The following is a 22,902-nucleotide window of genomic DNA, read 5'->3' on the forward strand; positions in this document are numbered from 1 at the left end:
GTGAGCAGCAATACAGATGGATACCGGCATCTTTCACCAAAACACTGAAGAAAATGAAAATAAAGCAAGTGAAACAATCTTCATGTGTCTGACATGACTCCGACAGTTCAGTTAAGCAAGGTTTGTGACAAGACACTTTATTAAACTATAAACCTTTTTTCACATATAAAATTATCTTTATTAATCAACATCTTTTGAGCCTATTGATAATAAACAGAGAGATTTTTGTTTAAATTTGGTGAAAATGAATCAGAGTCAGAGATAACATCATCACTGGCATGGATGGCAAAAAAGACAACCAAAACTTTGAAATTAAGATCTCCCATAGCCCACTAATTTAGTTGTCTTTGGGCCCCCAGTGTCCTCATTCTTGCCCAATGAAAGACTTTTTTGACTGTTTATGATTTATTATTTTTTATTATTTTACAAAGTACTGTTGCTGGCAACTTGGAAATTTATAATAACTATTCCAAAATTTTTTTGCATTTCTTACACATCAGTCAGAATGGCTACGAAACGTTATTATTGTCAGAGATAAATGTCGAGACCGGACCTCTTGGAACTTTAATTGAATACCCCTGATTTAGAGCAACTAGCAGAAGGAATGCCTACTAGTGACTAGGGCTGGGCAGTGTGCAGATAGTGTCAGCCGATAATGATTTTGCTATAATGTGTATATTGCGTTGTGTATATTTCCGTGTGCCAGGGGCTCTACCTGCACATAAGACTGCAAGTGAGAGAGACAAAGTAACATGGAGAAAGATGAACACACAGAATGGGACTACTCCCAAACAAATCAAATGCAGGAGAAGGAACGTTTTATTGAAAGAGGTGTGACATCCATGATGTGTACATGGTTTGGTTTACAAAAGACTAGACATGCCATTTTCCTCAAAGTCTTGAATAAGAGCGGGCAGAGAGGGAAATAATTGTACAGCAATGTTTTATAATTTGGTAAATAATGAAAAAAAAAAACTTGGTTAACGGAACATATGGTCCCAATCGTGTTACAATCCAAGACAAAAAGAGGATTGTTTCTTTGTTTGTTAGTGACTTAATGCCATGCCAGTTTTTATGGTGAAAAACAAGTTAAAGTACAATAAAACATATAGTGATTAAACCAACAAAAAAAAAGGTTATTAAGATCTTTTCTGAGAAAATGAGGAAGAGCTTGTTAATAAAAAGCTGTGTGGTGTGGAACTGACCCTCCTCTGAAGCTCCACTCAAATTAGTTATGTTGCTGACACCATCAAGCTTTCCTACCTGCTGTTCAGGCGCAAACACGGAGAAAGAAGTGATCGCAGAGAGAAAATGTACCTCAGGATGCAGCAAAAAAGTCGATGATGGTGCAAACGGGTCTTTAGGAGGTAACCACATAAGAAGGCAGTAGCCACTGAGGCATCCCACTAGGTTTTGAAGTTACTGAATAATAAACCACGTGCAAGACATTTGTTCTCCATCTGAGGAGCAGAGCATCAAAATTAGCAAATCAAACAAGCAGCTTTAAAAATGTATGAGTAAAATTGTTAAAACGTACCCTTTCACTTTAAGTCGCTTTCATGTATCGGGTTATATGCTTACAGGCAAGCAGCAGGCACACAGTCACATTCCCATGCATTCACACTTTGACTTCACTCTACGGTGAGTGCGTTAGTGACAGGCAGGTGCAATACCCTGAAGCCCGTAATAGCGGCCAATTAAAACCCATCTCAGACCGGTTCACCATCAACGGCTCACCGCCCTCTTTCTTTTTTGCTCTATTGCTCTTTGCAATCCATCTTTCCCTCTCTCTGCTGGACACTCTCCCTCCTTCCAGTCTTCCTCTTTCAGTGTGTTAATTAATCCCTGATAGAGGATAGAATCACACACACACACACACACACACACACACACACATACACCTGGAGGACCCAGACAGGTGTGGGGGAGGTCTGTGTATATCAAATAAGTCCACGCTCAGATGGTAGAGCTTCATTTCAGATATGAGGAGCAATGCTGGGACTTTTTCCCCTGTGCTTTTAAAGTATGGAGGCAAAAGAGAACCCAAGTTACATGGCTTACAAACTGTGCTCTGTGCTGACTCCCTAATCTTACAGAAAATGCAATACATGTCAGTCTTATCTGTTTAAAGCAAGGTCAGCTTTTCAGCAGAGAGTGGACAATATAAAAGATAAGACTAAGATGAAGAAAGATACTCAAAGAGAGGTAGAAGAAAAAACAAATAAAATTTGAAAAACACTGAGACAAAATCAATGTTGTAGGCAAAATAGAAGTGTCTTAGACCAGGCACTTACAACTAGAACTGGACTATATAGATAGATAGATAGATAGATAGATATGCCCTGAAATGGCTTAAAGAGGGTTAGATTTTATTATTTTTATTTTCTTTCATTTTTTAAATCAGAGGAACCATAGCTCAACAGCTATTGTTGCCAAGTGAATTCAAAATGTTTAATGCAAGATGTACATGGATGTTATTATTATTAATTTTTTATTAGTGTTACTGGAACCCTATATTTTAATTTTATCTTAGCGCTATGTGTTACTGATTTTATTATTAGTAGTATTTTATTTTCCTTTTCACTGCTTTTGTTGTGTGTAATGATGCTTTGGCAATATTGTAAACACAATCATGGCAATAAAGTACTTTAAAAATGTAAACTTAGGTAAAATATCATAAACATCTTTAAAAAAAAATAAACAAGGCACTATTTCAACAGTTTTTCACTAAATTAACAGAAGAATGATATTTAATCATTAGTATTTATGTGCAGAGGTGGCTAGAATAGCCAAAAACTATATGCAAGTAAAATTACTAATGCTTAAAAAGAAATTACATTAGTACAAGTAAAAGTGCTAACGTTAATAATTACTTGAGTAAGAGTAAGAAAGTATCCATTTAAAAAAAAAAAATAAATAAGCGAGGAAAAAAAAAGTAGTGAATTACTAGTTACTTCTGATCTGATTATTATTATTAACACCTTGCATGCATGGATCATCTGCCTATGTCATCCTTTATACCCTGTTACAGTGATAATTCTGCTATAATTTATTCACCCTCATGTTTTAAACCTATATGACTTGAACACAAGAAACACAGTTAAGGAGATGTAAGACAAAATGTTCGCATCAGTCACCTTCAGCCTAAAACCTTGTTTTGGGTTCCAGACAAGACAGAAAGTCACACAGGTTTGGAACACAGAGAATGAGTCTAAATGATAACAGAATATTCATTTATGGGTGAGCTATCATTTTAAGGATGCTTGACAGATTTGGTCAGGTCTGAAAATTAGAAAAAAAGGGAAACGTTCCTAGTAATTATTACGATGAAAAATTTAAACAGTGTCTCATAGGCTCAATTATATTATTAAGTATTATATTATTTGAATTATAAACCGAAGCATGATCATGCATTATTAATACCTACTGTCATTGCACAAAATGCCTACTACATTTTCTCCAAAAAATTACTCAAGTACATGTAACGGAGTAAATGTAGCACATTATTAACCACCTCTGTTTACAAGCACCAGTAGGCTACAACTAGGCATGTCTCCAATACTATGCTTAAGCACTTGTACTCGTGTTTGTAAAACTGCTCCAATACCAAAAACCCATACCATCTGATGTACGAGTGTCATTACGTAAACATTCGGTGCACAAATTAAAAGTATGTTATGTCCTACTGTGATTATTAAAATGCAAAGGCTGAGATGTAATGAGATAGATATATAGTTTGCATGTGCTGTGCTGTTCAAATGTGAGAGCTTGTGATGACAGCAGAGGCTCCTTTTGCAGCTTGTTTGCTCAAACACGGAATACACCATCATGAGTATTGCATGCTCTGTTTGTAGCAGATGACAGCGAGCAGAGCGCTAATTCACTTTGTAATGCGAGGCACATACAGACTACATATTTATTTAATTAAATAGCATCCTTTTGCAGTTTAATAACCACATTGGGACAAGTAGTGACCTGCTTTTCCAGAAGTGAGAAGCAACAGTCAACACAACACAGAAACACTTCAAAATAAAAGCTTACACTCAATTTAAATGGAAAAAGGTATGACAGAAATTTATCACTACTGTATGTAGTATACTACTAGTATATTCTGTAATATTCACTGTAATATTACTATCAATTTTAATAAATATAAATCAGCAGTAATTGGATTATATTTAAGCAATGTCTTACATATGTGTTGTTGTGTTATAAAGCACTTTTTTGACCAAAAATAACTTTGCCTGTTTTTTAATGTTGTATTTTGGATTATGCTGTGAGCTTGTGTATAAAAGATAAAAAAAATACAATATTATGTTGAAAACTAACTGTTCTATTTTCATTTGATTGAAGTTAATGAATTTGTTTATTTAGACACTGCTGATATGGAATTCAGAAAAAAACTAAAAGTAAAGAACAGATATTGGTGAGTACCAAAAAATAAGTATCTGTATTCGTTCTTTGTCTCAAAAAAGTGGTACTGGGACATTCCTAAATACAGCAATAGTTCAGTCATGACAATTCTCACAAAGATTTAGCATGTTAATGTGGGTACAACATATTGATATGATTCTGACTTTGGCAGACTAGATCTGCTACTCTGCTGCTACAAAGCAAGTACGAAGACTTGTTACAGCTAAAACATACACAGACATGCAATATGTATTAATATATATTTTTACTAAAACGTTTTAAAGGATGTACAAGGCCACACAGGACTTTTGAGTGAGTCCAAAAACAATATTTTGAATCAGTGTTTTGAATTCATTTGAAAGAAACGATTCGTGGAAATGAATCTATCAGTTTTTGAATCTATGTTAATGAGATTTAAATCAGAGACACTATTAAAACATCTATTTTAGTGCTCTTTAAAGGCTGTTCGCATTGTTGTGTATGTCTGCTTCTTTTTTTGCATTGTTTCTAGACAGATGTGTTTGACCGTTGTTCAGCGTCCAGCTGTCTTAAGTCACCTGTGTTCTGTTTTATGTACTGCACTGCGTCTAGATTTATTTTACTTGTAAGTCAGGACACAAGGAGGGAGTATGACATTGGCCTACTGCCACAGTCTCAGGTGACTTATTGGCGAAATAAAAAAAGTATGAAAAAATCTGCACTACTTCCGATGTTGGTTAATTTTATATCGGCAACAAAAGTACATTTAATATATTGTAAATATTTTATATATCACCCAACCCTACTTATAACCATGAAAAAAAAAAAAAAACAACAATAATAATATTTGTAACAAAATTTTTTCTTTCATTTCTGTACGAGTGACACTACTAAATGCATTTTGACAGACCTCTGATTTACCTGTGAATACACAGACTGCCCTGGCCAATTAAATTCATAAAAAACAATTCATCCAAATCAAATGTGTACATAACACAGCCTCTCGAAATGGATTTGGATCTAACCAAGATGAGCAAAATAATCAAATTGCTTTTTGCAGAGGGTCGCAAGAACAGGATTAGATATATTCAGAAAGTGTGCGCTGTTATTTTACACCCTAATCGCGTTGCACAAACATCTAAAAGCTGATCAGGAAAACAGACAGCAGCTTCAAATGTCAATGGATGTCCTTTTAGTCTGATTAACCAAACAAAAATAAATCAACATCTAATTTCTTCCTTATTCTCCACCTTCAGTGCAAGACTGAAAATAATGACAGGAAGGAAACCTGTTTTTGCCTCAGTGACTCCTGTTTACAAAAAAGCACAGGGTTACTGATTTGAATGTATCACACTGCTTTAAATATCACTTATTTGATTGTGACTAACACACGTTTACAGATTACAGACAAATAAACACTTAATGTGTATCCACATTATGGACATTTGCATAATAACGTCAGCAGCTACACATACAGAAAAGTACCACATATTATTGTACATGGTTATAAGGACATGGTATATCATGTACCATTGTAATACCATGGTATTCTTTAATGTACCTTGGAATACCATGTACAGGGTTCTCACACTTTTTGATCAATACATTTCCTTATTCTTTCATGACCTTTCAAGTGATTTGTGATTTACATTACACAGGATAAATATTGTTAAAAACGGTTTTGATTTTGTGAACCATTTTGACCTTTTCATTAAAAAAAAAAAAAACTGATTCAAATGTCAATGACTTTTAAAGGCCTGAACAAACAATTTTAAAATTCCCTGATATTTCTAGGTTTTCCATGAGTGTGGGCACCCTGTACAGAAATACCATGGCATATGACTATGGTAATCATTCAGTGCAATAGTATATATTACTATGTTATTACCATCTGATCTCAGTACAGTACCATTGAACCGCAACAGTAATTTTAAATAAGGTAGTGAAGGACTTATAATAAAATAATTTTGAATGTACCATAAATATTCTAAATATTGCATGACTCAGCTCTACTTAAAACCTGGACAACCAAAACAAAGCCCAACTCTTTTCTATTAAACTTGACTGACCTCAATGATTATATACATAGAATTCATCTTCTCTATTTCATTTCAGTTCAATTCTTTTGCAAAGGGACTCTGCTGTCGGAATAAGAAATCCATATCCATCTACACAATCATAAATCTCATCTTTTCCTGACATTCCACACACATATGCGGCTCTATGTAAAGTCATGCAGCTCAGATGGTGTTAATGATCGGTCGATTTTAATGTTTGCGTTCAATGATTATACCGAGAGATCAAAATACTTCATTCTCCCGGTGTGACAGAACCATAATTAAGCTCAAAAGATTTCAGTGTCAAGCTACTAACCAGCACACCCACGCAGAGAGAGAAAGACACCTTTCTGACAAAGGGAAACCAATCACTGTTGTTGTTTTGAACTCATTAGCATGACCATCTGCTTTACCTGATCGTGTCAGTATCATCATCTGGTTTCAAAGAAACAGACAGACACAAGCCCATGTGCAGTCGGCCCATAAAGTATTTGGACCAGCAACAAAATATAGAACGAAAAGATGTTTGACAAAGTGACCTCTTGGCTCAATACAAAGAATGCAAAATTCAAAGCTGCATGGTTTGCATTGTTGTGGTGTCCGAAGTCATTTTGCATGCTCAAAGTCTGTGCAACCGCACCTTAAGCCTGGTGGAAGCACACCAACTACAGAAATTGTTTACAGCACAATTATATATATTACAGAGTCCAGATACTTTTTGTGGCCAGTATGCAAACTAATAATGAGTAAATGTGACAAAAAGAATACATTCTCCACATAAAATCAAGGGTAAAGACACACAGGAAGCATCAAACCAAGATTAAAAGAACTTCAAAACTGAATTATTCTACAAAATGTCTCTCTTAATCACATTTCCTTCAATCAAACCTATATGACCTTTAATGGCCTTTTCATAATAATCACAGCAAAGTGGGTTGTCGGGACCGATACAAGCATCAGAGCTGGCATAGCCTATTTGGTACATTCTTTCCTGTTACATTTATTTCAGTATCATTTGAAAAGACTGACATGTGCTGTAGTTTCATAATAGAAGGAGGAGGTTTTGCATGGCTTAAAGGAAAATAAAGAAATGAGTTAAAAAAGCTAAATTTCAACAGTGCTGCATAAGGGCATTAATTCTGCTCACTCACCCTGTAGAGTTTGGCTTGGTTTGGAGAGGTCACCTTCTGACAGGAGGGTTCAGGTGTGCCTTTACCTGAGGCTCCAGTTGGCATGGAGACAGGACATCAGCCAGGTTCATACAGTAATGCTCCAAACCTTCAGGCACAAAAACAAACACACGTTGTCAGTCTGACTGTTTGGGCCAAAGAAGAATGAAAGTCTGAAATCTAATCTGTATTCAGAAATTGCCATCAACAAGTGAATAATTCAACTTAGATCTCTGAACAGTCATACAAAAGAAGCAATGAAAGTGTTTAGCTGTCATTCCCCCAACACTTGACATGAATTCCTGAAATTCAAAATTTCAACACATTTGAAACAAATTGCTCTATCCACAGCTTATAAATAAATATGTCACAGGGTGCTTTTCCCTTTAATCATCTAACTATTGAAGTTATAGAACGAGTGGAAGGCCAGTGTCTCAGAGCAGCTTGAAAGATTACTAAAACATCTGCCTTCATGTGACAGTGCCCTGAATACACATAAGCCATGTCTGTTGTTCCAAAAGGCCCCTAAGATCAGCAATGTTACTCTTGAAGTCACTGTGATCTCAGTCTCGGACCATTCAAAGACTGTCTGATGCATATAGTGTGCAACATTGTCCACCCACTTTTGGTTCCTGAAGTTTTTTTCCCCATTAATTTTTTTCCACAGTGTTTTCATAAAATCCTTCATTAAAGATTTTGAAGACATGAAACAAGCTAACTAGCTACTAGATAAATCACACAATTACAAACTTTGATTTGAAGCAAAAAGGTGTTTGAAAATTGCACAAAAAGACAAAGGTACAAGGACTGTGTACTTACCATCTTTCATGAGGGGATGAACTATAATCCCATGAAGCATTGCGAATGATGCAAATAGAATTAAAAAACATAGTTTAATATTTTTCTATTATTTTTAATGTGAAACTATACTAAAACTCTATTTTAAAGTTGTTGTTTGTAAGTACAGAAATAATACATTTTAAGTTATGGATATATACAAATATTTAAAGTAGTTTGAGAGTGTTCAGGAAACCGACTCGATTGCATCATTTGCAGTGAATCATGGAAGTGGGCGATCACTGCATAACTCTATTCCCCTCAGGTGTCACGGTCATGTCACTCTGTCAGTCTGGGTTTTTGTCTGACAGGACTGTGGCATCATCATCCCATGTCTGTCTTGTGTTTTGTTGTCTGTCTTTGCATTGTCTGTCTTTGAGGTTTCGGTTGTATTTCCTGCCATGTGCTCTTTGGTCCGTCTTGTTTCATGTCGGGAGCACGGTGTCTGGATCCTGACTTCCTGTCTGGTTAATTTCGGTCTGTGTCAGGATCCGGACACTTGTGCTCCATGTCTGTCTGTTATTGATGTGGGGGCATCGCTTATGTCATCTTGGCAGCATGCACTTGCGTCAATATTTTCTGTCTCTCACGAATGCGGGTGCACCTCGCGTCACGCGCCCGGGTCGTGGGCTGTCTTCATGTTGTGCTGAGGTTCGGTCATTTTGGTCTAAGGTGTCGGGTGTGTGTGTGGCCGAACTCTCGCACAGGTGTCCTGTCTTGTTTTTGTTGCCTGTTGCGTGCATCGTGTGGCTTTTTCCTCACGATGTACACTCAGGTTTCATTTAGTGTGAGAATGCGTGGCATCGCTTTATTTGCCGTTGCTATGCATTCTCTCGTCTTGTTTGTCAGTTGGCATGGCCGTATATTGCCTTATTGTCTTGCCGATGTGCGCTCATGCCATTCAGTGTTTTGTTGTCTTGTGAGGACATGTGGCTTTGTTTTGTTCTGTATCGCCACGTGTCTCTCTGTCTTACGTCCTTGTTTGCTTATTATTAGTTAATTTGCCTCACCTGTCCCCTGTTAACCCGTTTGATTTCTCTCCCTATTTTAGTCCCCTTGTGTATGCTGTCCAGTGCCAGCTCATCTTGTTTTCCAGTCGGTCCTGTTCCTGTTCTCGGTCCGGTCGGTTCTGTTCCCCGTAACCTCTGCCCCAGCCTGGATTAATTACTTTACGTTTTCTCCTACAGGGTAGTTTGTGTTTGTTTTTTCATCCTCATGGGAGTTTTGGTTTGTTTTTGACCCTTTTTGTTGTATAAAATAAACCCGTTATTTATTCACTCTGCATTTGGGTCCTGAGCCTCTCATTCCTTACACTCTGATCCTGACATCGGGATCATGGACAGTGTAGTTTTTCACCAGAAATTACACCAGTAAACATCTTTTTTTCTATTCTTTTTTAATTAAGTTGAAATAACTAGAGGTCGACCGATAGTGGATTTTGCCGGTACCGATAATTAAGGTGGTGGGAAAAGGCCGATAACCGATTAATCGGCTGATATATATATATATATATATTTAAATCGATCTATACCACTTACAACTTATTCTTTCCTTACTATGAAGGGAACACACACTGAGGCTGCAAAATTAATACAATCCCAAAACCATTTTATTGTGCAACCAAAGTCCCAATAATAACCAGAGAAACAAAAATTTGGTGCATAACACGGGACTTTTTAACTTTAAACAAGTCCGAAATACATCGGGGACTCTTATTTTAAAATTACAGAGATTTGGCTCTGTTACAATGCTCTGTGAGTATCTGCCAAATGAAGCTTTTTATAGCCTGTAGATTCACCAGATGAAGAGTTTAGTATGTATATGTTTCACCAGATGAGGTTTATTGATAAGGAATTTAAAAAAATAAAAAATAGGGGAATATATATATATAATATAGCATATATGTACCCATGACCCAAAAACATGGCATAATAACAGTAACAACGGTGAAAATAATCTACCCTGATTTTATTAAATAATCACTATTTAAACACAGGGAACAACGTGCATGGTATATCAACCCTCTACAGATACGCTGGAAAAAGAATCGACATTGGCTAGTAAATTTGTTTTTAATCACCATACTTTTGACAACATGTAAGCGTAATGCAACTGAAAACTAAAAAAGATATTAAGAAAACAAAAAGAGGGCATCATCATATTTAATGATCATACTACACTACTCAAGCTCTGGTGAGTAAAATCTGAATATTGACTCACCAGTGGCTTATAAACAACATATTTTAATCGCATTGCGCAAAACAGAGGTGCCCCTAAACATCACATTAAAAAGTAACTGTGGTTGGTCACTTTACATGTCAGTCAGACACTGTCCCTTGGCCAGAATAAGCTATAATGTGAACCAGATTTTAAGTCAAAAAGTTGCTGTAAAACCAGGGTTGGGATTAGGCACTGGAATGGTATGATTGCCATCAGAAATCAGTTCTTTCAATGTATGATCAAAGGGCTTAAAGAAATCTAATATGCTTTTCAATGTCAGACAGAGAATTGCTGCTCATTAGGAGGTAGAATGCGTGTGGTCAAAAGTGAAGGGATGGCTGATGGGATAATGAGTCTTTATTAAAGAAAATTAATTAAGAATGGAATTCACACATGCAAAAACACTTATCTGATCAGGTCATTGTGGCATGCAACACACACAATTTTTTCAGCATGCCTGCAGTGTGATTGCTCACATGATATCCATTTTATAATGCACTTCTCCAATTATATAGATATCATTTCCATTTTCGTTCATTGTTACTCTCCAACTAAGTGAATAGGATGTGGGGTTCAGCTATGTGGTCTATGTGGTCTGCTATGTGGTCAATAAAGCACAACAGCCCTGAAGATTAGGATAATAGAGGTGTTAATGAGAATTTATTAACAATAAAATGTTTTACAATATCAAAGGAAGAGAATGAGGGAAAACACACAGAGAGAATGTATATATCAGCTCTCTTAAAATGCTAAATGTATGAGTATCTCCCTCTTGCTTAAGACTCTGCCTGAGCCAAACAACAGACCACCACAGAGATCAAAAAGGACCAATGGAAATTATTTATACAACCCAACAAAGACAGTCCATTGTGGCAGTGGGGGTGTGGTCAAGTGTCTGTCTGGAGAGAGAGAAAGCAGTAAGGGCGCTTGTACCTGAGCTAAATTATGTCTAACACCGGTCTCTAATTACAGTGAGCATGGGGAGTGCGGCATAAAAGAGCCACACCGTCAGCAGACCAGGGAGAGAGTCTGGGTCTTGAAGCTCTTCGTGAAGCTACAGTCTTGTTGTGAAGCTAAAGTCTTGTTGTGAAGCTAAAGTCTTGATGGGAAGCTAAAGTCTATATTGTGCAGCTAAAGAGTATCATGAAAGTGTGAAGCTGATGTGTTGTGGCATCATTGTAAAAAAAAAAAAAGTTATTCCATAAAAGAAACTCTAACCTGAGTGGAAGAAACCTGTTTTCCCCTGTACTCCCTGAAAAGTCATTTACACTGGTGCCGAAACCCAGGAACCGTTTGAAGATGGAAGGGAGTCGCCCCTTAGAGTCCTCCCAGTTGGCGGAAATTCTCCAATCCCTCACTGGCCTACACCAGGCCCACTAACAAACCCTGCTTGAGCTCCGGCAAGACCAAGATCGTTGGTTTTTTTTAGATCCTACGGGCTCAAGCAGAGGACAGGCATGCGATCCAGAGCCTCCTCAGCCAGGAGACCACCCCAGCCGTGACCCCGGACACCACCGCCCCTTTGCCCCCGCCCACGTTACAGAAGATGGAGGCGACGGATGACCCAAAAGCATTCCTGGACCTCTTCGAATGCATCGCCGAGATCTGGGGCTGGCCACCCGGCCAATGGGAGGCCCGACTCATTCCGCTGCTGTCTGGGGAAGCCCAGCTCATGTCTCAATAACTGCTGGCAACGAGTCTCCTGGTGTACACGGATCTAAAAAAGGCCATCTTGCAACGGATTGGCCGGAGTCCGGAAGAGAATTGTCAACTCTTCCAGAGCCTGCAGCTGGAGAAATCCGACTGCCCATTTGCCTTCGCCCAACAGCTCCGAGACGCCTGCCGGAGATGGCTGCTAGCGGGGGACCGCAACATCGAGGGGATCATCGACCAGGTGGTACTGGAACAGCTGGTACATCGACTGCCAAAAGGGACGGCGCAGTGGGTCCAGTGCCACCGCCCAACGTCACTGGAGGAAGCCGTCCGGCTTGCAGAGGACCACATGGCGGCAATCCTGAGGGCGGAAGAGCCCTCCTACTCCCTCTCTCCTTCCTCTGTGTTTTCCCCTGTCTCTGTCCCCTCCCCTCTTCCCTCTCGTTCTGCTCTCTCCCCAGGGCCAGTTCCTGACCCACGCAGGCGAGGAGGATTTCCGCCGCCAAAGCCAGCTTCCCGGGTGTGTGGGTTGACACCTTCCCCTTCCCCGATGCCCCATCACTCTTCCCCTCAGGTGGAAGCATCCGCCTACGCAGGTGCGGGCGTAGCGCCTGGGCCAGCATGCTGGAGGTGCGGAGACCCAGGCCACTTCCAGGATCAGTGCCCTCTGATGGAGCTGGGGACGGTGGTACGGGTCTCCGACATCCCGCAGGCTGCCCCCGACCGGGCCGGAGCATACCGGATACCGGTAAGTGTCAAGTGGGTTACTCCCGAGCATTGGTGGACACCGGTTGTAATCAAACCACTATCCACCATTGCTTGGTTCATCCCAAGGCTTTTGGCACAGCTAAAACGGTGAGGGTGAAATGTGTGCACGGGAATATTCACCAGTATCCTGTGGTGACCACTGTGCTAAAATTTTTTGGGGAAAAAGCATAGAGTGGAGGCCGCTGTTAGCTCCCGCCTCACCCAGGGAAGTTTGTGCACGAAGACGCTAGAAATTGGGATAAATGGCTTGACCCCCTGTTATTCGCAGTACGGGAGGTCCCGCAAGCCTCCACTGGCTTTTCCCCGTTTGAGCTGTTGTATGGACGGCGCCCGCACGGTGTGCTAGATGTCTTACACGAAGCCTGGGAGGAGGGACTTTCAAATGGTAAGAATGAAATTCAATACGTTCTCGATCTTAGAGCAAAACTCCACACTTTGGGGCAACTAACGCAGGAAAATTTGCTCCAAGCTCAAGAACGACAGCGCCGACTGTATGACAGGGGAACTCAGCTAAGGGAATTTGCTCAGGGAGATAAAGTGCTCATATTGCTTCCCACATCGAGCTCTAAATTACTCGCCAAGTGGCAAGGACCCTTTGAGGTCACACGATGAGTGGGGGATCTCGATTATGAGGTTAAACTAACCAATAGAGTCAAATATACCACCTCAACCTCCTGAAATTATGGAGGGAGGCGGTCCCTGTGACGTTGGCTATGGTAGTTCCAGAGGGTGGATTCAAAACATAATAATTTCACAGACTGGGAGCGCAGATGGCTGCCGCCGACTTCCTTTCCAGAAGACATTTGAATTTATGCAAAATTGTATGATGAGGGACTTGCACTTGTCAGTTATTTGGTAGAATGAATGAATGAGCGTTACATTTATATAGCACTTTTTCTGATACTACACTCAAAGCACTTCACACAGTGAACAGGGGACTCTCCTCAACAGCAGCCATAGTGCACCAGTACACTCACCACACACCAGCTATTGGTGGAGACAAGAGAGTGGAGTGATAGAGCCAATTAATAGATGGGGATTATTAGGCAGCCATGATTGATAATTGCCAATGGCAGGGATTTTTAATGACCACAGAGAGTCAGGACCTCAGTTTAACATCTCATCCAAAGAATGGTGTTTTTTTTTTTTTTTTTTTTTTACAGTATAGTGTTCCCATCACTACACTGGGGCATTAGGACCTACACAGTCTGCAGGGTGAGCACCCTTAGCTGGACTCCCTAATACCCCTTCCAGCAGCAACCTTAGTTTTTCCAGGAGGTCTCCCATGCAAGTACTGACCAGGCACAGCCCTGCTTAGCTTCAGTAGGCAACCAGTCTTGAGCTACAGGGTGATATGGATGATCAATTTCATGGTATGTGAACATTTAAAAGCAGCATGTTGATTTCCTGTGTGTGATCCTGTTGATTCAATAGCGGTGGCACTGAATTTTGATGCAGGAAACACTATCAGAGCATTTTAGTACAGTGTTCTGACCGTATAAGCAAAAGAATGCAAATATTCAAGAATTGTTACACAAATTATCTCTATTTTTTAAGTAATCAGTTCTGATTCGGAATCTGAACTGGTTCTCAGTTGCATCCCTAATCGAGTCTCTAAATCACTGCTTTTGTCACTTGTACAATTTGCTAAGCTTCAGTTGTAGTAAAGCAGAATTAAGTGAATAATGCGCAATATGGAACAAATGGGTTGATCAAGGGACGAAAGAATGAATTTCATCCATCCACCTGAACAGATTATGCTCTCACTTCTTTTCAGGAGATGAACCCAGGACACCACAGGGTTTTGACAAATTAGTTGGGACACACAATTTCTATTCATGTCAGACAAAAAAATTGGTCCAACATGGAACCTAACAAACTGAGCATGACACCACAAACCAAGTCAGCTTCGAACGAAACTAAGGAGCAGCTGTGACACGGGTTTATTTGAAATTCACCTCATTATGTTAGAGTGTCCTGTGTGTCCTTGTTATTTACTTTACAAGACAAAGCATCAGTTTTAATGGTCTAATATCAGATGAAAGATTATGTTTTGCAAGTCAGTCTGGTAAGAACGTGTTTACTAAGAATTCAAATGTAAATGTAGATGAAAGAATTGCATAATCATCTCTCTGTGCACAGTGATGCATTATATTGTGTTCTGACATTTCAAGTAAAAATCAAAAGCAGTATGTGTGACACTGTGTGGTAGATGAGGAGATTTTGAGGTAAAAAATAAGGTAAAAGGTCACTGATAGAGCTAAGACTGTGGAAGTGAGGGCGTGGTCGAGCACCCGTCTGGGAGAGAGAAAGCAGTAAGGACATCCACCTGAGATGAATTGTTACTAATTACTGTTTCTATGTGCACAGTGAGAGTCGGGGGAGATAAAAGATGGCCCAGTCCACCGAAAGAGGGAGAGAGGGGCACATGAGAGACTATGTGTCTGCTCCTCACTATTTGTAGAAGCTGAAAAGCAACACTTTATATGCTGAAAAGCCAACCTTTTGTTGTGTGTAACTGAAAAGTGAGTATTGTTTGTGGAGAATTAAAAACCTGACTCACATTGAATGTGGAAACTGGCTCCTGCTTCCCCTTTATCTGCCCAACAAATGAACATTTGCCACAAAGACATACATTCAAAAACACAGTCCCAAAGGGACAGAATCCACCTGTTCTCATAACATTCAAAAGAAACAGCATATACTGTATATAAACACGTAGCCCACAAGGAGATCTTTTCACAGATCTGGAATGTTCTATCAAAACATTTCCAAATCTTGTCAAAACTTGGCAAAAATCCTTTCATAACCACAGTAATGAGGACAAGGCTTTGTCTAAAACATCACTTTATCTTTAATGTGATGCAGATTTTATTTCTGTTCAAATGTATGTTTCTGGAATTAAGATGTAGGTTATCATTTAAACCTGCCTATATTTTAATGTACCATTCCTATGAGATATTGCCATATTCATTTGAATGCACATCTCAAGGCCCCTGCATTTTGTTCCATTCTGTACATCATTCTCAATGTAAAATAATTTGATTAATAACATTGACAAAAATGATTACAATTTACAATGCTTCAGAGATCACCTAATGTATAACACATTCAAATGGTTATGAATGTTATGAAAATGTAGCTTATTTTCACCGTATGAAACAGTCTAACGGATTGCGTTCAGTATATACAATTGTGCTCAAAAGTTGCATACCCTGGCAGAAATTGTGAAATTTTGGCATTGATTTTGAAAATATGACTGATCATACAAAAAAAGTGGAAAATTCTGGGATCTCTTGATACCAAGCCAAGGTCAGGTAGACCAAGAAAGATTTCAGCCACAAATGCCAGAAGAATTGTTTGGGATACAAAGAAAAACCCACGGGTAACCTGAGGAGAAATACAGGCTGCTCTGGAAAAAGATGGTGTGGTTGTTTCAAATTTCATTTTAAATCCTGTAAATACGTTGATATTACATTGAATTATACATTGATACATGTGCTAACTGGGACTTGGTATGCACTTCTGTTGAAAAACAGCTATTGTTTATGTACTTATTCCAGTGATGAACAAGAAAAGAGTGCAGAAATCCTTCTTATTTGGTGAACTGAAAAACAATGAGGGCAACATAAATGTCCACTTGTGTACAACTATTTGGATAATAATCAGGAAAACTCCCACCCACTGTGACCAAGTTTGGTGATGTAATGTTAGTACACAGATGGAGTGTTTTGCTATTCTACAGATAAAAATCAGGTTGATTTTTTATTAAAATTACAGGTCTCAACTTTTTAAAAACTGTCGTGAGTTTTGTTTTACTTTGTTGCCTGCTTTGACTGCACTGACTGGAGTGTTTTTGAAGCTGCAGCCACCGACTTGGACGAGCTCTTAGATACTGTGACATCATATAATGGAGTTAATTAACAGAGGTTCGGGAGGAGCATGTTAATTTTAATCTGACAAATCACAGTCCACGAGCAGGAGTATATAAGCCGCTGCTTACCTGCTTCCTGTGACTACTCTCCTGACATGAGTCTTTCCGGCATTCAGCCCCACCCATTTCTCCACGAACAGACCCAGGCAGATGGATCATCGGATGCAACTTCCCTGCAAAGCATTCAGCTCCACCAGAACAGCTCTTCCATCCAGTCTTGTTATTCAACTGAAGCTGTCATAGCAGCTCATTGTTTTTTAACAGTATTGACGGCTACCACGTTAAGTGTTATATATTTATATATTTTTTATCCTGTCTTTCTATGCTCCATTCGACGAAGCAGTTTATAGCGCGAAGTTGCTGCCGCAAACTGGCTGCTCCTGCACTTTAAAAATGCGAAACAGCTCTCTATGACTGCTCATATGTTCTCTTATCTAAACTTTCCACCCGGAAAGCAGTGCCAGCTGCCTCCGCGAACCGGCGCCATTCCAGCTTAATGCCATTAGAATTCAATTTTATTTGAAAGTGAAAGAAACAAAGATTAACTATTCAATCCAACCACCATTTCAACCCCCAGTAATTTTAATCAGGTTCTGCCACACAGGTGATGCCTGTTAGCCTCATTACCACGCCACAGCTTGTTTAGGGGGCGTGCTTTGTTCAGCGATTGTTCCTTATCTTCTAACATGTATATCACAACAGTTTCTCCCTCCAAAGTGCCCTTCGGAGCGTGATTTATTTCATTCTGAACACAGGGGCATCATGCAACACAGAACTCCCTTCAATTGACTGATAATCTAATGACAAATTATTTTCAAACCAACGCAGACATTTTAACACAAGCTCGCTGCCACGCAGCACTCGCTCTGACCATTCCACAGCACACTGCAGTTATACACAGACTCTGTCCGAACAGACACGAGCCAATTTCGGCTCCGCAAGAGACGGATCATGCGCCGCGTTCCAACTCATTCATAATCATTCTGCAACATGTCTCGCTTCCTCTCAGCATTATTGACATATATTGACGTATATTGTACAGCAGGGGGCAGTCATACTCCTAAGGAGCGAATGACCACAAGTGTATCCTTCAGTAATGATTGCAAGTCCATTTCTCCTGCACATCTGCATGCAGTACAGAGTCAAAGCTCTTATTTCTCAGATCATTTTATGCTGTTTTTCACATTGTTTAAGATGTATTGTATTTCCCAGCACATATCTCCTGCATTTCTGTATGCATTGCAGAACTGCAACTCAATGCATTCCTAGATAATTCACACCTATTGCTATGCGATGCTTTCCTATGCAAGAAGTATATTGTACTACAGGTGACAGTTATACTCCTAAAGAGCGAATGGCCTAAAGTGAATCCTTCAATGATGATTGCAATACATATCTGTATGCAGTACAGAGCCAAAGCTCTTATTTCTCAGATCATTTTATGCTATTTTTTTCACATTGTTTATAAAGATGTACTGTATTCCCTCACACATTTTTTTCTAAAGTGTCTCCTAAATATGATTATTTTGTCTTTTCTACAGCAACACCTGAAATTGTGCCTTCTGCAGGGTCTCACCAATATTACTCCAGCAGGTCTCTGCGAGAGCCCAGTTAAATTCCTGTCACTGGATTGTACACAGGTTTACCTCTCACTTTCTCTATCTAGGTGTTTTTTCCAAGACTTCACCATTACCTACCGAGGAGCCAAAGATGGCAACCATTTTTAGTTAAGAAAGCACAACTGCGGTGCTTCTGCCTTTGGCTCAAAACATCCCTAAGCAGCACAAATGTGCTGTCCACGTGCCACAACTGCGGCGTCTTTTGGGTCATGCAACAAACCCCCACGTCACCACAAAGCAGTGCAAACGTGCTGTACAGGTGCCGCAACTGTGGTGTCCATCGACCATGCAAAACATTCCCACCACACCGCAAGCAGCGCAAACGTGCTGTACAGGTGCCTCAACTGCTGTGTCCTTCGGACCATGCGACAAACTCCCACTAGACCATAAAGCAGCGCAAACGTGCTGTACAGGTGCCGCAACTGCGGTGTCCTTCGGACCATGCGACAAACTCCCACCACACCACAAATCAGCGCAAACGTGCTATATAGGTGCCGCAACTGCGGTGTCCTTCGGACCATGCAACAAACTTCCACCACACCACACCGTGTTTTTTTCAGGTGCCGCAACTGCAGAACCTTTCAGGCCCTGCCACTAAATCTCCCACAACACTGCAATCATGTTTCCTGTTTCCTCTTATGTTTCCTCTTATTAAGACTCGAGGGGCACTTGCTCATAAATATATACCCATCAAACCGCTATTCAGCAAGGTTCTTTACTCTGCGCCACCCACCATTTGAATGCAGTGTGGGCCCTCCCGTTCGAATGCTATGCAGGCTTTCCCATCAAATTGCAGTGTGGGCTCTCCCATTCGAATGCAGAGTGAACCTCAGCACATTGGTCGTAGGCTCTCCCATTCGAATCGCAATGTGGGCCCTCCCGTTAGACCACAATGCAGGCTCTCCCGTTCGAATCTCAGCGTGGGCTCTCCCATTTGAATGCAGTGTGATATTTCACGTCATTCATTCCGTGGGCTCTCCCATCCGAAATGCAGTATGAGCTCTCCTGATCGAGTGTAGTGGTGGTGCAATAATCTTAAGAGCCTTTTAGCTTTTCCTGTTAACCGTGGCATTGGCATTTCCTTTGCTCATGGTCGAAATGAGCCCGACACACAATTAGGTGTGCCTAAATGTGATAAATTATGTGTGCCCTATTTGATACTGCAGCCACAGTGCCCCACCAGATAATGTGCTGCAGCCCCCTCCCAGGCTCGATACTGCCGCAGCATTGCCCGCATACTCTCAATTATGCCACAGCATCACCCCTTTCGCATTTTGATACTGCCGCAGCAGTGCCCTGCCACGACAAACGTAATAAGGTTGTATTCTGAACTAACCTTTCGATTCCCTCATAGCTGCATATAAATGTAATTGACACATTTTCCATAACTAACCTTCTGCTTCCCTTACAGACGTATATAAAGGTACATATTCCTAACTAATATTTGCTCCCCCTACAGGTAAGTATAAACTAACCTTTGCTTCCCTTACAGGTGTTGATGATTCTAATGAAGTCTTTTGTGCCCTATTTAATACCGCAACAACAGTGCCCCGCCATGACAAATGTAATAAAGACGTATTCCTAACTAACCATTTGCTCCACTACAGGTAAGTACAAACTAAACTTTGCTTCCATTACAGGTGTTAATAAATCTAATGAAGTGCACTACTCAATACCACAGCAACAGTGCCCCACCCATACCAATTGTGTGTACACAGTTGTTAATATTTTCTCCACAGGTGCTTTCAACGTCTGTTCCATACTTCCATAGAAGTGCATCTACAGCAATGGAAGGAGCTCCTTCACTATGCCCCCAAATACTCAATCCATAGCCGCCGCAGTGCTTTAAACTCTGCTCTAAACTTTACTCTACTGCCGCCGCTGCTTTTTTACAATGCTTCCGCCAAAGCTTTTTTTTCTTCGCTTCTCAGCAGCTGCAGCTAGCATTACAGGAGGTACCGGTCACCACCTCCTCTTCTTAAAGCACCATATTTCCCTATCTATGGGTAGTCTATTGAGTGAGGCTATCCCCGCAAACAAGCCCCATTCCTCTCGTTCTCATTTTCCCCATTCGATTGCTTGCTGGGCTTGCCCGTTCGAATGCCGTGAGCACTTTCTCTCTCTATGGAGCAGTCTCCCGTTCGAATCGCAGTGTGAGCCCTCCCTTTCAAACACAACGCGAGCCAACTAGTGCTCACTTTCCCCGTTCGACTGCTTGCTGGGCTTACCCGTTTGAATGCCGTGAGCACTCTCTCTCTATGGAGCAGTCTCCCATTCGATTCGCAGTTTGAGCCCTCCCTTTCGAACACAGCGAGAGCCTTCTCCCCGTTCGATTGCTTGCTGGGCTTACCCGTTCGAAAGCCGCGAGCGCTCTCTATCTATGGAGCAGTCTCCCATTCGAATCACAGTGTAAGCCCTCCCTTTCGAATGCAGCGCAAACCAACTCTCGTTCTCATTCTCCCTGTTTGACTGCTTGCTGGGCTTACCCGTTCGAATGCCGTGAGTGCTCTCTCTCTATACAGCAGTCTCCCGTTTGTATCACAGTGTGAGCCCTCCCTTTCGAACACAGCGAGAGCCTTCTCCCATTCGATTGCTTGCTGGGCTTACCCATTCGAAAGCCGCGAGCGCTCTCTATCTATGGAGCAGTCTCCCATTCGAATCGCAGTGTAAGCCCTCCCTTTCGAATGCAGCACGACCAACTAGTGCGCACTTTCCCTGTTCGACTGCTTGCTGGGCTTACCCGTTCGAATGCCGTGAGCACTCTCTCTTTATAGAGCAGTCTCCTGTAAGAATTACAGTGTGAGCCCTCCCTTTCGAACACAGTGCAAGCCAACTCTCATTCTCACCTTCCCCGTTTGACTGCTTGCTGGGCTTACCCGTTCAAACGCCATGAGCTAAACCTCTCTCTCTTAGAACAGTCTCCCTTTTGAATCGCAGTTTGAGCCCACCCTTTCGAACGCAGCATGAGCCAACTCTCATTTACACCTTCCCTGTTCACATACCATGAGCCCACCCCCTTCTACGATGAGTGGCGGTCTCTCATTTGAATCGCAGCATAGCCCTCTCAGCCAGCAATCATACAAGATGCACCTTCAAACAAATGCTTAAAGCACTCCCTCTGTACAAATTTTTTTGGGAGAAAACAATCCAGAAGCATCCGCCAAGCCAATTTACCGAATAGAATTGTTGCTGGCTTGCTGTCCTAAATACTTCCTGCCATAGTCATGGTACTGTTCTTTCATCTTAACGCCTTTTTGGGGGTAATCAGGACTCGAGTCGGTCTTGAGCTCTGAGCCCTCCAGCAAGCCAGATACGTTTACTGCTTCAACACAAGATTACATTAACATACGAACTACTGAAATGGAGTTAATTAACAGAGGTTCAGGAGGAGCATGTTAATTTTAATCTGACAAATCATAGCCCATGAGCAGGAGTATATAAGCCGCTGCTTACCTGCTTCCTGTGACAACTTTCCTGACATCCCACCTCCACCCCATCTCCACCTATTCTCTAGATTCATTATCTAAATAAGTAAAGTCCAGGGGGTAATCAGGACTCGAGTCGAGTCTCGAGCTCCGAGCCCTCCAGTATAAAGACAGCAAGCCAAAGATGTTTACTGCTTCAACACAAGATTACATTAACATACGAAGTACTGAATCAGTTTCTGTGAGGACACATGCATTCCTACTAGGACTTATTTAACATACAACAATGACAAACCGTGGTTTACAGCAAAACTCAGGCAGATTCATCAGACCAAAGAGGATGCGTACAGAAGTGGGTATAAAATCTTGTACAATCAGGCCAAATACAGACTGACAAAGGAGATTAGAGTGGCTAAAAGAAGCTATTCTGAAAAGCTGAAAAAACTGTTTTCAGCTAACAGCCCTGCATCAGTGTGGAGAGGCCTGAAAGACTTTACCAACTACAAGACACCATCCCCCAATACTTTAGGGAATCAACAACTGGCTAACAACCTGAATGTGTTTTACTGTAGATTTGAAAAGCCCAGTCATACACCCCACACCCGCTCCGACTTTTACAGCACACAAACATTTACACCACCTGCCACCACCCTCCTCCCCTCTCCTGCTACTCAACATGCACTTAAGATTTGTGAAGATGATGTGTGCCGGGTCTTCCGGAAACAAACGACAAGAAAGGCACAGGGCCCAGATTGTGTTTCACCCACTTGTCTAAAATCCTGTGCTGACCAGCTGGCCCCCATCTTCACACAGATCATCAACAGATCA

At 40.9% G+C, this 22,902-nt stretch overlaps 1 protein-coding gene across 2 annotated transcripts in view; it reads right to left on the reverse strand.

Moving 5' to 3' along the window:
• The window catches only part of LOC127411034 (muscarinic acetylcholine receptor M3-like), a 181,801-nt gene that overhangs the window by 103,957 nt on the left and 54,942 nt on the right, over nucleotides 1-22,902 (reverse strand). For both annotated transcript variants that reach the window (XM_051646355.1, XM_051646354.1), the window contains one exon: nucleotides 7,601-7,727. The gene's annotated coding sequence lies outside the window, so the exon portion shown is untranslated. The remainder of the gene's footprint in view (nucleotides 1-7,600; nucleotides 7,728-22,902) is intronic.

This window comes from Myxocyprinus asiaticus, chromosome 20 (genome assembly GCF_019703515.2).
Source record: "Myxocyprinus asiaticus isolate MX2 ecotype Aquarium Trade chromosome 20, UBuf_Myxa_2, whole genome shotgun sequence".
NCBI classification, from domain to species: domain Eukaryota; kingdom Metazoa; phylum Chordata; class Actinopteri; order Cypriniformes; family Catostomidae; genus Myxocyprinus; species Myxocyprinus asiaticus.